This window comes from Periplaneta americana, chromosome 5 (assembly GCF_040183065.1).
Source record: "Periplaneta americana isolate PAMFEO1 chromosome 5, P.americana_PAMFEO1_priV1, whole genome shotgun sequence".
Lineage (NCBI taxonomy): Eukaryota > Metazoa > Arthropoda > Insecta > Blattodea > Blattidae > Periplaneta > Periplaneta americana.
The window spans coordinates 82,056,136-82,069,864 of record NC_091121.1 but is presented as its reverse complement, the minus strand read 5'-3'; positions in this window follow the sequence as shown (position 1 = coordinate 82,069,864).

Here is a 13,729-nt window from a genome sequence, read left to right as displayed (position 1 = left end):
TTCTGATTTTTCCCGTAGTTACAAAGTTCGCTTATACGATCAGAAATTGGAGGTCAGATATCTTTCAAAGTCAGTGTACAATTATAAAAAAACAACTTAGAGATTTCAGCTATATAATATGTTTTTTTTTAACTTCATTTCATATGAATATGTACGGTAGTGGCAAAAAAAAAACCGGACCAACCCTTGTAGCTGATTTCAGAGCCTTGTTCATTCAGAGCACCATAGACTGGTAACTAAGACTTTCTTGGTTCGAATCCTGCCTGGGAAGGAACCTTTTTTTTGTTCCTTATTCAAATTTATACCCAATACTTTTCGATTGCAGCGATATTTTACTACCTAATTAACTTATTATTCCCAGAACAAGAATTTTACCAGCAATCGAAAAGTATTGGGAATAAATTTGAAAAACGAACAAAAAAATTTTCCTTCTCAGGCAGTATTCGAATCACGAAAGTCTTAGTTACCAATCTATCGTGCTCTCGAGTGAACAAGGCTCTGAAATAAGCTACAATGGTCGGTCCGGTTTTTTTTTTTCCCCACTACCGTACAATATTTGTGAAATATATTCGGCTAAAACAGAAGAACTGGATAAAGCGTACTATAGAGCAGCACTGATACTACGCTGGCCAATAGTCCCGGCCCGTACCGAGGCGTGTGAAATAAAAGACAATCCAAATGTTTATAGTAAAATTCACGACTACATTCTTAAATAATTGACTGCACGAGTCAAGATCAAGGATTACGGAGTATAAAGACGGTGTTTCGAAAGCTCTAAAACAATATAGAAATTTAGGAAAATTACTGTACAGTTGACTATCCGTCAACTAACTCAACCTAACCTTGTCACATTCCTAGGCATCATGTCACTTATCTATTTCGTCATCAAATTCGCTCTATCATTTTCACACTCCTCGGTCTCATCTCACCTTACCCACGTAACCTTTAATTAGCAATATTTACGCAAATACACGCCAACAGAGAGTAAAACATAGTCGAACACGAGGTCCTTTGTTAGTAATAAAACAACAATATGTAATGCTAAAGGCAATAAAAGGTAGGTGTATCAAACAAGGCCCAGCTCTTAACAAGGTCCACCCCTTCTTGTGCTGAAAATATATGCCCAGCGTTTCTCAAACTATGGTCCGCGGACCGCCTGTGGTCCTCGAGGTCTGCCCTTGTGGTCCTTCAAAAAAGATAGAAGAAAAAATAAAATTCAAGCCAAATACGTATCACACTGTAGCTTAAAATCTCAGAGTCTGGAAATGACACATGGCAATCGAATTTCACTTTTTCTCCCAGTACAGCATTTTATGAAATTGATTACCCTACCCGTCTATCGACTTCCCACTCTACTCTCAGCAACAAAAGAGGGATTTAAAACACCATATAGTGGTGTTTTTCGACATCTTTTCCCTGCACATCTGGCGTCGCGCCTGTAATCCAGCCAAGGACCACCCGAATTCATAACAGAGGACCAAAGTACCGAACCTTAATTCAATTTTAAAATATAAGTATACTGGCATTAAAATATGCTACGAAAATGATAAATTTGCTTTCGAAGGGAACAAGAGTAAGGGGTCCGCGGAACTGTTCTGACTTTAAAAAGTGGTCCCCACTCCAAAGTTTGAGAAACGCTCGACATGCTATACCTGCTAGATGGCAACTAGTGCCCATTTAACAGTGCTAATATCACAAGTCAGCTTAACTGGTTTGCCGCCATTGTATGTTGCTGTGTTTGAGTTTTTTGTGTGGCTAATTATGGAAAGTGGAATTATTTCTGAAGCCATTTTTAAGTAACATTTCAGGTATTATACACTTCTCGAAGTCCCGCGCCGTGGCGTCGTGGTCTAAGGCATCCTGCCCAGGACTCGCGTTACGGAATGCGTGCTGGTTCGAGTCCTCATGGAGGAAGAAATTTTCTCATGAAATTTCGGCCAGTGTATGGGACCAGTGCCCAGTCAGCATCGTGATGCACTTGGGGAGCTACGATAGGTAGCGAAATCCGGTTACGTAAACCAGCTGTAACGGCTGGAGGGTTCATCGTGCTAAACACACGATACTTCCATTCTAGTTGGATGATCGTCCACCTCTGCTTCGGCATGTGGCCGTGAGGCCAGCAACTGGCTCGTCGGTCTTGGCCCTTCGTGGGCTGTAGCGCCACGGATTATTATACATTTTTCGAAAGCTGTTTTATTACTTTTGAAGATAATATAATTTTATATTTAAGCTATAACTGGTGGCGAGGGAGTAGTGAGCACGAAACTGAAGAAAAACTGCAGCTCTTTATTAAGGCCCGGATGGGCCTTGTTTGGTGTATGAAGTGTCAGAACGATTACACGTTGAACTTCTCTGAGCTAAGCAAGAACTGATAGAGTTGAATTTCATATAACCTTGTCTTCTCTCTTTTGCTAGTTCTTTTACTTCTTGACAAAACCTATATTGTATACTCTTGCCTTGTAATAGCTCCCTATTCAACCTTTCCTCATATACCGGTGGTACTCGTTAATTTTTTGGTATTTTCAGGCTAATTTTGTCGAGTACCATTTTCTAGAATTTAATACTCTACTGTCATCGTTAATGAAATGTCTCACTGCAATTATTTATTTCTTTTCCCCTATTCAAGATTATTCTGTCTCAAAAAAAAAATGCTGTCAATTTACCCTAAGTGTCAGATCAAAAAGGCAACAACTCAAATTATGTCTGGAAAAACAAACTTCCAAATAAAATTCCGAGATCATGGTAATTACTTCAAATTCTCTTAATGATGTTTTATGTGTACAAGTTTCGCATTAGAGTAATGTCAATTGGATTTTTCAGAGAAATATGGAATTTAAAAAAAATGTATTTCCCTTTCGAGCAGAGCCGTCGATAACCCTACCTAATCTTTTGGGAAACAATGGCGCTACCTCTCAGTAATGTCCCTTGATCACGTACTGTAGCCTATAGCAGATTAGCCACCTGCATGTTAAAAATGGAAATATTATGTCAAAGAGAACGGCCGCTACGCTTCGGCACTGTCAAAAATGAACTTTCGATCACAACCGCTAGATAGAAGAACAACTGCATCCTATTACTCCATACTAGTTCTGCGAATCCTTTTTTTCACTGTATCGTATGCTTTTATTTTCCACTTTTAGGATGTTTTATTATAAGTACCAATTCTCTTTGGACTCATTCCGTATCATATATCATATAATATGGTACCAGGGTTATAACGTGACTTCTTTTGCAGTCGCTAGATGGCAGCATACAGAAATTGGTTGTTGTCTTGAAAGTGCATTAAGCTATTAAATGTGATAGGCTTAATGCTTAGAACGAAGAAGGTAGATAGTACAAAAATTCTCCTGGGGATGACGTCACAGGCAAACGTCAGGCCCATATGTTGGCTACAATGTGTACAGATCGAGAGCCGAGGCCTGGCATGTGAGCTACGCGAGTGGAGAAAGGAAGGGTGATCAAAAACAAAGTTCGTTTCGGCTTGGTTAGTATTACACGAATTTACCGACACGAAGTTCATTTTTCTCCATGTCCACTGGTGATGTAGCTACGGTGAGTGATAAGGTCACAGGACGGCTCTTGCCTCCTGTAGGCTACTATATTTCGTTCCATTTGGTTATCATCGTAACGTCAAGGTTGAAAGCTACGGTACCTTCTCCTCCAGTTTAGTGGTAAAAACAATATCGATTTAATAAATAAAAACTTTTCTGACATTATTTGTTTAAATTTACACTAGTACAAGTACATATCATTAAAAGAAACAAAGATAAGAGGCTTGAAAGTTAACGATGTGCGCTCTTTTGATAATAACTTGATAGCATATATTTATGAAATTAATATGAAAAAATATTATATAAAAACGTATGCCGCTGTTTAAATTTAACCATAAAACACACACACAAATTTGAAACAAATCAAAGGCATGAGCGTTAAACTTTGAGAAAATGTGTATGATTTCACGTGCAATGACCCCCTTACACACTTAAACCAATTTTATTTCGAAATTATTCTACCTGCATCTCATATATTACTATCCGCCAGGAAAATAACTTTTCCGCGCACATATACTGTACAATATATAGGCCTACACATATCTGACCACTGTGCAATATCTAGATAGTGTATGCGGGACGACTTAAGAAAAGTGAAGTTGTTTCGTATCAGAGTATAAGGCACGTGCCGTATCGTCCGTCTTTTGTGTACCTGGCGAGTACAGCAACGTACAGAACGAAGGGACCCCGGTCCGTTCATAGTAACACTGCAACGCAATGTGTGCAGTTGTGTTATCCTGCAGGATAGGCGAAGACGATTCAGCTTCGACAACTCACGAGACTATATCGTAGTTTACTGCAACGCTAGTAATTCCATCAATGATGACCAGGTATGTGCTACAGTACGTCATTTTTCTTTTCATTCTGACTGTACGGAGATACAGTAGCTTGTTGACGTCGTCTGTTTACGTTTAAAACCTGTTCAGCCAATGATCTGAATGTAAAATTGTAACATATAGTAAATGTGCACCTACTTTCAACGATAAGTCATCCCGCATCCACTGTCTAGCAATAACTAAAACTTTATTCTAAGCCTAAACTAATCCAATTTATTATAACAATGCGTTAGTGATTCCGTTAAGACTGATATCAATAATTAAATTCTTTCCATTAATTCATAACAGCGGAATGACAGCTATGTCTTATTGCAACTACAGCAATTTACGCCAACGGTATGTTTTGTTGCAATTATACTCGTATGATACTACTGTCCGTAACCCTCGAGTTAACAGACAGACAGAGAGACAGCTGTGAGTACTGGGTTCGTGCAGAAACTAAGTTTTCAGTGTGATGGCGTGGAAAAATACCATTTTATTTTCTAAATATTTCTTTCCAAGTGAGCATTGTTACGCTATGTCGAGATATTTTATAGATTTCAGCAGGCTCATAAGTGAGGGAAGCTTGCCTTTAGCACCCTTCCTAAAACCTAAAGTAACCTTTGAACGTCATTTTCCTTGACCTTGAGGTCAGACTCCTGTTAGAGTATAGACTCGATAAAGATAGTTATGTGTCTGCAAATCGGGTGAAACCGTTAAATGAAGCACAATGCTTTAACTCAAGCGAGACACTCTAAATGAGGCAAAACTCTTCGTTAACGAGAATAATAACTGGGACATAAAATTGAAATATTGTGAATTAGACTGCTGAAACCTTCACATACTGTCCAGACCATAACCTCAACGTTATCAGTACAAATAGAATATCAATAAATGCAAATGAAACCGTTACTAACAATACAACTTCTTCTTTAATTTAAGACCAAACATACTGCTTTAACGAGTAACTGACTTATGTTTGCAGTCTGAGTTTATGGTTAGGTTTTCAATGTCCACATTTTCGTCACGTATTTTTCTTTTACACACAAACATACAAAAGAATAACTGAAACATAAAAGATATAAACTCGTTTATAAATCTATATATATAATTTGAACTGGTAATGGAAATTACGGGAAAACGGCTGAATGGATTTTAATAAATGACCCCTCATTTTTAAGCTTGGAACCCAAAGTTTTTCGGAAAAATAGTAGTTTTCAGTGAAATGTCAATTTTCCTACATCATTTTCCTTTTTTCCAAAATCCATCTTTCGTCAGTTTTGAGAACTAATATTAATTGCATTCACGGCCGACTTCATGTTCACTTCCTTAAGCGAAGCGAGCATCAAGTCGGCCGTGATGCATTTCAGAATAAAACAAAACACACGCTACAATAAACAATAGGCTATTACACGAAGGCCATGACCTACAGGATTGCTGACAGAGTTCAGACGGCTCAGATTCTTTCCCATCATAATGCCAATATGTCGATCTTCATTTGTGCAATTTTTTGATAACGTATAAAAAATAATTTACAGGTCTGATTCTCTGGTCTGTAGTTTTCCGAGTACAGCTGTGTATTGGATATTAAGAACTACAAAACTTAAGAATGCTTGATGACATTATTACCATTAAAAATGAAATATTATTATAGTTAATGCAACACATAATGCTATACTGATATATGAAAGTGAAAAGTTTTGGGGCTTTATGTAAGTAAACGCAGAGAAAGAATATTTTATATTAGATCTTCATTTCTATAATTTACTGAGTAACGACTATAGGCCTATATAAACTTATGTTACTGAAAACTATAAAACTTACGTAAGGTAACAATATTGTTATTCAAAATGAAATATTTTAACAATTATTAATCAAGTGGTGTGGGTCCTTTTCATATATGTAATGGCAGTGTGATATAGATATTTATATATCTCATTCTCTAACTTTCCTTGGTAGTAATTGAGTCATGCTTCCTATTTTAGCTGCGTTTTTAAACTACATCAAAATTTATTTCATATTTCTTTGGTTTAATTGATTAGATTTGTGATCGCTGCCAAGCATATTTTGTTGTAGGAAAAATAGCATGCCATTTCACTTCTTGCTTCCGTGATGAGTAAGTTTATTTCCCGCAACCAGCAACAAATGAAACACTGAAGCTGCTAACGATTTACGATGGACAATTTTATTTAGGGCGCATATAAGATTTTACAACTCTGACATATCATTCGCCTCATTTTCCAAATATCAGCAATAAATTCCTCACAATAGCTTATATTACAGAAAATATGAAATAACATTTATTGTTACACAAATTAATCCAGCAGTATTTGATAGATCAGTATTGTCTGGAAGAAGCGCAAAAAAATTACAATTCATAAGAAAAGACCAAAAGGTATTACTTATTGATAAAATAAGAGGCCTGCAAGATTTTGTAGTCTCTTGATCACCTCAGTAAGATCTCGTAGTGGGAAAAAGTGATTCTGCCCTCTACATTTCAGGGTAGTTCACGAAACATGCAGCAGCTATACCAAGATGCTAAGTCTTTTGTTCAAAGCATGACAAACCTTACATTTTCTTAACTTTCACATACAATCCGCAATGACCCGAAATGGCTACTGCACTACTCCCACATGAAAAACCACTGATCATCCTGACATTGTTACTAGCGATTTCGCATTGAAACTCAAGAACTGAAGACGGATAGGTTCAAGGAAAAGTATTTGGCAAAAAAAAAACATGCAGAGGGAGTATGTTTCACTATTATGGAAGCAAATAACTATCAAAATGTCTGGTATTCTTCATTGAAAATAAATCTGAACAATTTTTATTTCAACTTTTTATGGACTTAGTTTGCAGCAATTGCTGCACAAGCCACTAGTATAAATATATGTTCCTCATTCACGAAGATATGAAGCTATTTATTCCGTGAAGCCTATGCAACTAAGCGTATCATGAGCACATGTATTGAAACATATTTAAAGCGACATCCTATACTGCGACTGCTCAGTGAACACTCTGGAATTAGAGAGAAAACCATGAGTAAGTTACTGGTGAGTTGATTCCGTCCAGAGTATTATTTTAATGTATCCAAAATGCAGAAACCAATCCGAATTTAAAAAGTGGCCTATATGTTATTATGTCCAATAGGGCAAGTCCGTGTTGCTTGTGGAAAGAAAGACCTGTGAAATGAGTTCATAAATCAGTTAAACTATTACTTTGAATAATTACGCTATATCTGAAACATTTGAAATCCATAAACATTTGTTCCGAATTTATTTTTCTTGAAAGGCGGCACTGTGTTTTTATTTTTTGACGCGGACCAGAGAACGACCTCATATTCTTGAGGTAAAAACGATGTTTATGCTTTGGGATAATTACAGTATTAATAGTGTTTTTCATGGTATGTAATATTATTAACTTCAACTTATATTTTTAATAACATGTTAACAAACATTTTTAAATATGTTTTATATTTAACTGAATGTAGAGCGTCTTAATGAGAGAAAGGACTACGCTGTTCATGAAGGTTTTATCTAAGTTGAAAGTGTAAGAGGAGGGGGATAGTTTCGAAGCATCTTGTGACTGAAAGTATATTTCAGTAATTTTTTATATTATTCATCTCAAAGAAGCTTGAATCACATCTTAAATATTTATTAAAACATTTAGAAAACATAATATTTATTGTTGTTGCAAGTTTGAAAATTACCACATAGGCTATCTGTCCCATAACAAGTAATATTACAATTACTTTCAAGTTCTTCTGAATCTTGAATAACACACAGTATAACCCCATTAATACGCTCGTCAAAAATATTTACATTTTTTTTTTCATAATTCAAAGTTCACTGTGCCATGATGAAGCGTTTCCCTCATAGGCCTAACTCATAAACTCGTTAACTTGTTCATCTTCTCTCTCTTTTATTTTATTGCTGAAACTCATGTTTACAATATCATGCTCTTTCAACTACATTCCTTAATAAACAATTTTTTTTTTAAATTTTGTTGTAGATATTTCATATGGTATGGTATGGTTTATTCTCACTCAAACCTTTGGTCCTGCTGGCCCTTCTCATTATAGTATTCGGGCCAGCAGTCCCTTCCATATACTATTTACAACTTGCACAATACTCGATGTTAATGACCGACTTCTCTTCATCATTTAATGTTCACCCTTTATGTCTTTCATGTTCGTTTACCACAATTCCTATATTTCTGCGTTTATTAAATATTCCTTCTTTCCCTCTAATCCTACTTTGTACTATTTCCTATTCCTAATAACAACATAACAATTACTTTTTCTACTCTGCATTTTCACAGACCCAACTTATTTACAAATCACTACAATCATTTTACTGTACTATAGTCTTAACTAGGCCTACCCTCTATTATTTGCTTTACATCTATCTATATTACTTCTTTGTCCTACTGATACCTATCTAGTCTAGTCCTACTTTTAGCTCCTCTACTCTTCCTATATTTACAGTACGTCCTATTCATTCCTACTAATTAAATAAACTCATCATGACCCTTCTCATACTTAAACACTATTCACCCATATTCACTGCACCCTTAATTAATCCTTCATTCCACTGATACAACATTTCCTTAGATTGTATGCTGGTTTGTTCTTGCTGCTCTCCGCCTTATTTCCTCTCTCTGCCCTATTTACTTTCCCTATACTTTCACTTCTTACCCCTAGCCCCTCTTTCTTATCCCTAACGTCTTTCTTTTGCACCTTAACCTTTCCCAGCTCTTGGCTAACGTTGCCTTAATTTCTTTCGCTGACACCATACACGTCTACACTACCGCTCTTATTCGTTTGACACATTACATTCTTGTTGTGACCTGGTGGTGACGTCACTACAGATTTCCTCCATGCGTCCATGCCACTTTTCCCCACTCGACTCCTCGCGGTCTTCCCTCTGTCTTCATTTTTCGTCATCCACCGGGCGGGGTCGTCGTTCTGCCGCATGCTTCTCGATCGGAATTTGCTGTTTTAGATATGTGACCATTTTTTTAAATAAATTTATTTTTATCAGACAATCTATCAAAGGTAGACAAGTGATTTTGCATCATATTGTAGATATGACATGCATAAATGCACACAAAAAATCATCACAGAATGCTGGATACTTTTTGAGGTATGAGGGAAACGCTTCATCACTGCACAGCGAACTTTGAATTTTGAAAAAAAAATATATATATATAAATATATTTTTTTATTGTAAAAACATATTTATCATATATCAGAAGGACAGTGTTTTACACATACTAATTTTCATTATTGTACAAGATACAGTAATGGAGGGAAAAAAATGTTGAATATTTCCAAAATTTTACTCCTTTAAGCTGTACCTAACCTCTTAAATAGTTTTAAACGGGACAGCGCCATAGACGGGAAATTATTTATGAAATGGAGAAAAGAATTTAGGCACCACTTCTGAGGAAACGTATATTAGCTACAGTACAAAATTCAAATGTGAGCTCATTTTATAGGAAGAATTTTTTTTATTGTTGTTTCCCGTGTGTTTGTACTGCTATTATGAATGATAACTTTTCTATACTGTTCAAGTAACTACAGATAACTTCACTTGATGCACCACTAGGAGAAACAATTTTTTTCTTAAGAGACAGATATTCCCGCTTTACCTTTTTGCACTATCAAACTTACTGCTCACTCCACAGAATTCAAAGAATGACTAAATTTTACAGAAAGGACAAGAACGTATTGACAGGGAGACTTAAGTGTCAAAATCCTTTCTGACAAAGGAAAGTACGGTAAATAAAACTCAAGTTTCGCGATTTTTACGGACTCTTTTACTCATTTCCGAATCCGAAGAAAGCGCTACAAATGGGATTTGGGAGTGTTATAAGAGCCCCTTAACAGCGCCACTAGTGGCTCATTAGTGGCGCTGCGAACGCGTGTTTGAGGCTCTGCTTTACACTAGGTAATATTTCGGTCTTCCAGTGAACATGGATATAGAAAGAGATGTACTTTTGGCAAATTTGCTTATACGAAGAAAGAAGAGACGTAAAAATATAAGAAGAATCTGGGTCCATCCGTTGGTTTTGGAAAGACTGAATCGAAAACTAACTTATATCACACTTTGTTTGATGATTTACATCAGGACGATAAAAAGTTTTTTTTTTTTTTTTTCGCATGTTTAAGAAATCTTTTCAAGAGATTCTAAATGGAATTAACAATGAAATTCGAAAAAAGACACTGTGGCACAAAAGGCTTTATATTGTCGTAGTGGTATAAGGAATCGGTGGCCAAACAGTCGTCCGTCATCAGCGCCACTCGGCGCCACTAAAATAGTGGTGTGGCTGTGGCCCCGTCTGATACCTACAATTTAATTCTTGGTATCACGACGAGAAGCACCATTTTAAATGGCCACCACCAGAGGCAAAGCCAACCACTCAGAGCGTATGCAGCGCCACTATTCTGTGGCTGTGGCTATGTCTGAAGGCTCCCATTTATATTCATTATTTACAAGCAGCAGCGCTTCTAAAAGTGGTCTCGTCTGAAGGGGCTCTAAGAGCGTAAAATTATGAAGGATTATATATGAACAGTCTTACTAATAAACCGTGTATACTTTTATACGAAACTTATGTAGAGTTGAGACAGAAAATGTTACTAATAAACCGTGAATAAGCTATGGACGTATAAATAGGCTGTAACTATACAATGGGAATTGCTTTGCAGTAGGTAGTTATATACACGAAACCCCTTGTTTAAGCGTTGTATATAGAGAAAAAATGGCCGCCCCTCTAACAGCTGTTCGTATCGACTGTCATTTTATGATGATCGTTACCTTGTAACCACAGAAGAACAAACCAAAGATCATAGAATTATTAGAATTAATATTGCTGTAGCTTGTACCCTTTGACCAAAATGTATTGTGGTAATCGATTAGAGCCAGTTGTACTATCGATATTTAACACGCCACACTAGAGCGCTCTACCGGATGCAATAGAGAACCTCACATATTCTATTACCTTTCGTAACGAAGTAATGACGAAACTATGACGTAGCTGTGTAACAGTCATACTGTTACACACGACGTATGTAGTGATTATTAGTAAGGAATTTACGCACGACTTATAAACGAGCTACTCATTGTATAAGTATAAGACAGTTAAACGTCTGTATATAGAGTTTTTATTAGTAAGACCGGAAGTGTCCAGGGACTAAAATAGCGTAATGAACGGGACAGCGTTATAAGTGGGAGCGTATTAACGAGGTTTTACTGTATAATGAAACTGTAAGCTACCTTAATTTATCACAGGTAACATTGTTTTTATCCTTCAGAGTTATTCATCTGTAATTGCGTTAAAATGTCTGATAATTCATTTGTGCTGTTAAAGTATTTAAAAGAATTTATTTCGTATAACTACATCACCTGACAGAGTAGGCTTCTTTTTGCCGATAATATTTGCTCTGCGGGCCATAACTAAACCTTTGACGGACCAAATACGGTCCACAGACAGTCTATTGGAAATCGCTATCATAAATAATATTCATAAACAGTCTTACTAATAAACCGTGTATAGTTTTTGTACGACACTTATGCAGAGTTGAGACAGAAAACTTTAGTAATATACCATGCATAAGCAATGGATGTATAAACAGGCTGTAACTATACAATGGGAATTGCTTTGCAGTAGTTATATACACGAAACCCCTTGTTTAAGTGTTGTATATAGAGAAAAAATGGCCGCCCCTCTAACAGCTGTTCGTATCGACTGTCATTTTATGATGATGGTTGCCTTGTAACCATAGAAGAACAAACCAAAGAGCACAGAATACTTACAATAATATTGCTATAGCTTGTACTCTTTGACCAAAATATAGTGGGCAATCGATTAGAGCCAGCTGTACTATCGATATTTAACACGCCACACTAGAACTAGTGTATAATATACGAATATCTTGTGCAAAAAGTAATGTTTCCCCGCCGGACTGCTTCATATTGCTTCCATGTGATGACAACTAGTTTCTCAATATTACTGCTTCCGTGTGTCGGGAACCACAGCGATCTCGTCTGCTAGACCGGAAAGTGAATTCCCCGTGGGTATGGATAAAACCTCTTCGTACCCATTTTATGCACGATGAATAGGATATGAATGGAATTTTGACGGGCAAAAAAGAAGTATTACTCCGACGAAACCTGTCCACACATCGTCCTTGTTTACAAAGTCTACCTAAACTAGCCGAAATTTCTTATCAAGTCGACGATATAATCGTTCTGCTAATTATGTGCGTACAGGAAAGAGTAAGCAATCTGAAGTACTCTAAAGAAACTTCCTGCACTGTTTCTGTATCAGTTACAAATTATAACAGGATGTCAGGATAGAAATCTGGCCATTTTGTTCGTAAATCATGAATTGTACGAACTAAATAATGTTTTTATTTTGTATACCTACAGATTTGAGTCTTACTACTGGTGCTCGCATTTGAGAGTCCCATCCTGTCATTGGAGAATGAAACTACAGGTGTTTTGAAAGAAGGGGCTGTACCAGTTCGATATGTGGCAGGGGATGGAACGTTCCCTCCCAAACGCGGCTTGGATACCAGAGTTGATACTTCAAAAGTATCTAGGAGTTTTCCTCCATTCAATAAGCAATCAGCAACGGAGCTAATATGTTCACAACCTCGTAAAGCGCTTAGCTATGGATTTACACGATGTTCAAAGAGGCCTATCCGTTCCCCACAACGTTCAAATATCCGTTCTCCTCAACGTTCAAATATCCGTTCTCCACAACGTTCAAATATTCGTATTCCACGACGTTCAATTTTTGGTATTCCACGACGTTCAAATATTCGTATTCCACAACGTTCCGTTCTGTCATTGGAGAATGAAACTACAAGTGTTTTGAAGGAAGGGGCTGTACCAGGCCGAGATCTTGCAGGGAATGGAACATCCCCTCCCAAATGCGGCTTGGATATCAGAGTTGATACTTCAGAAGTATCTAGGAGTTTTTCTCCAGTCAATAAGCAATCACTATGCGGGCTAATATGTTCACAACCTCGTAAAGCGCTTAGCTATGGATTTACACGATGTTCAAAGAGGCCTATCCGTTCTCCACAACGTTCAAATATCCGTTCTCCTCAACGTTCAAATATCCGTTCTTCACAACGTTCAAATATTCGTACTCCATGACGTTCAATTTTTGGTATTCCACGACGTTCAAATATTCGTACTCCACAACGTTCCGTCCTGTCATTGGAGAATGAAACTACAAGTGTTTTGAAGGAAGGGGCTGTACCAGTCCGAGATCTTGCAGGGAATGGAACATCCCCTCTCAAATGCGGCTTGGATATCAGAGTTGATACTTCAGAAGTATCTAGGAGTTTTT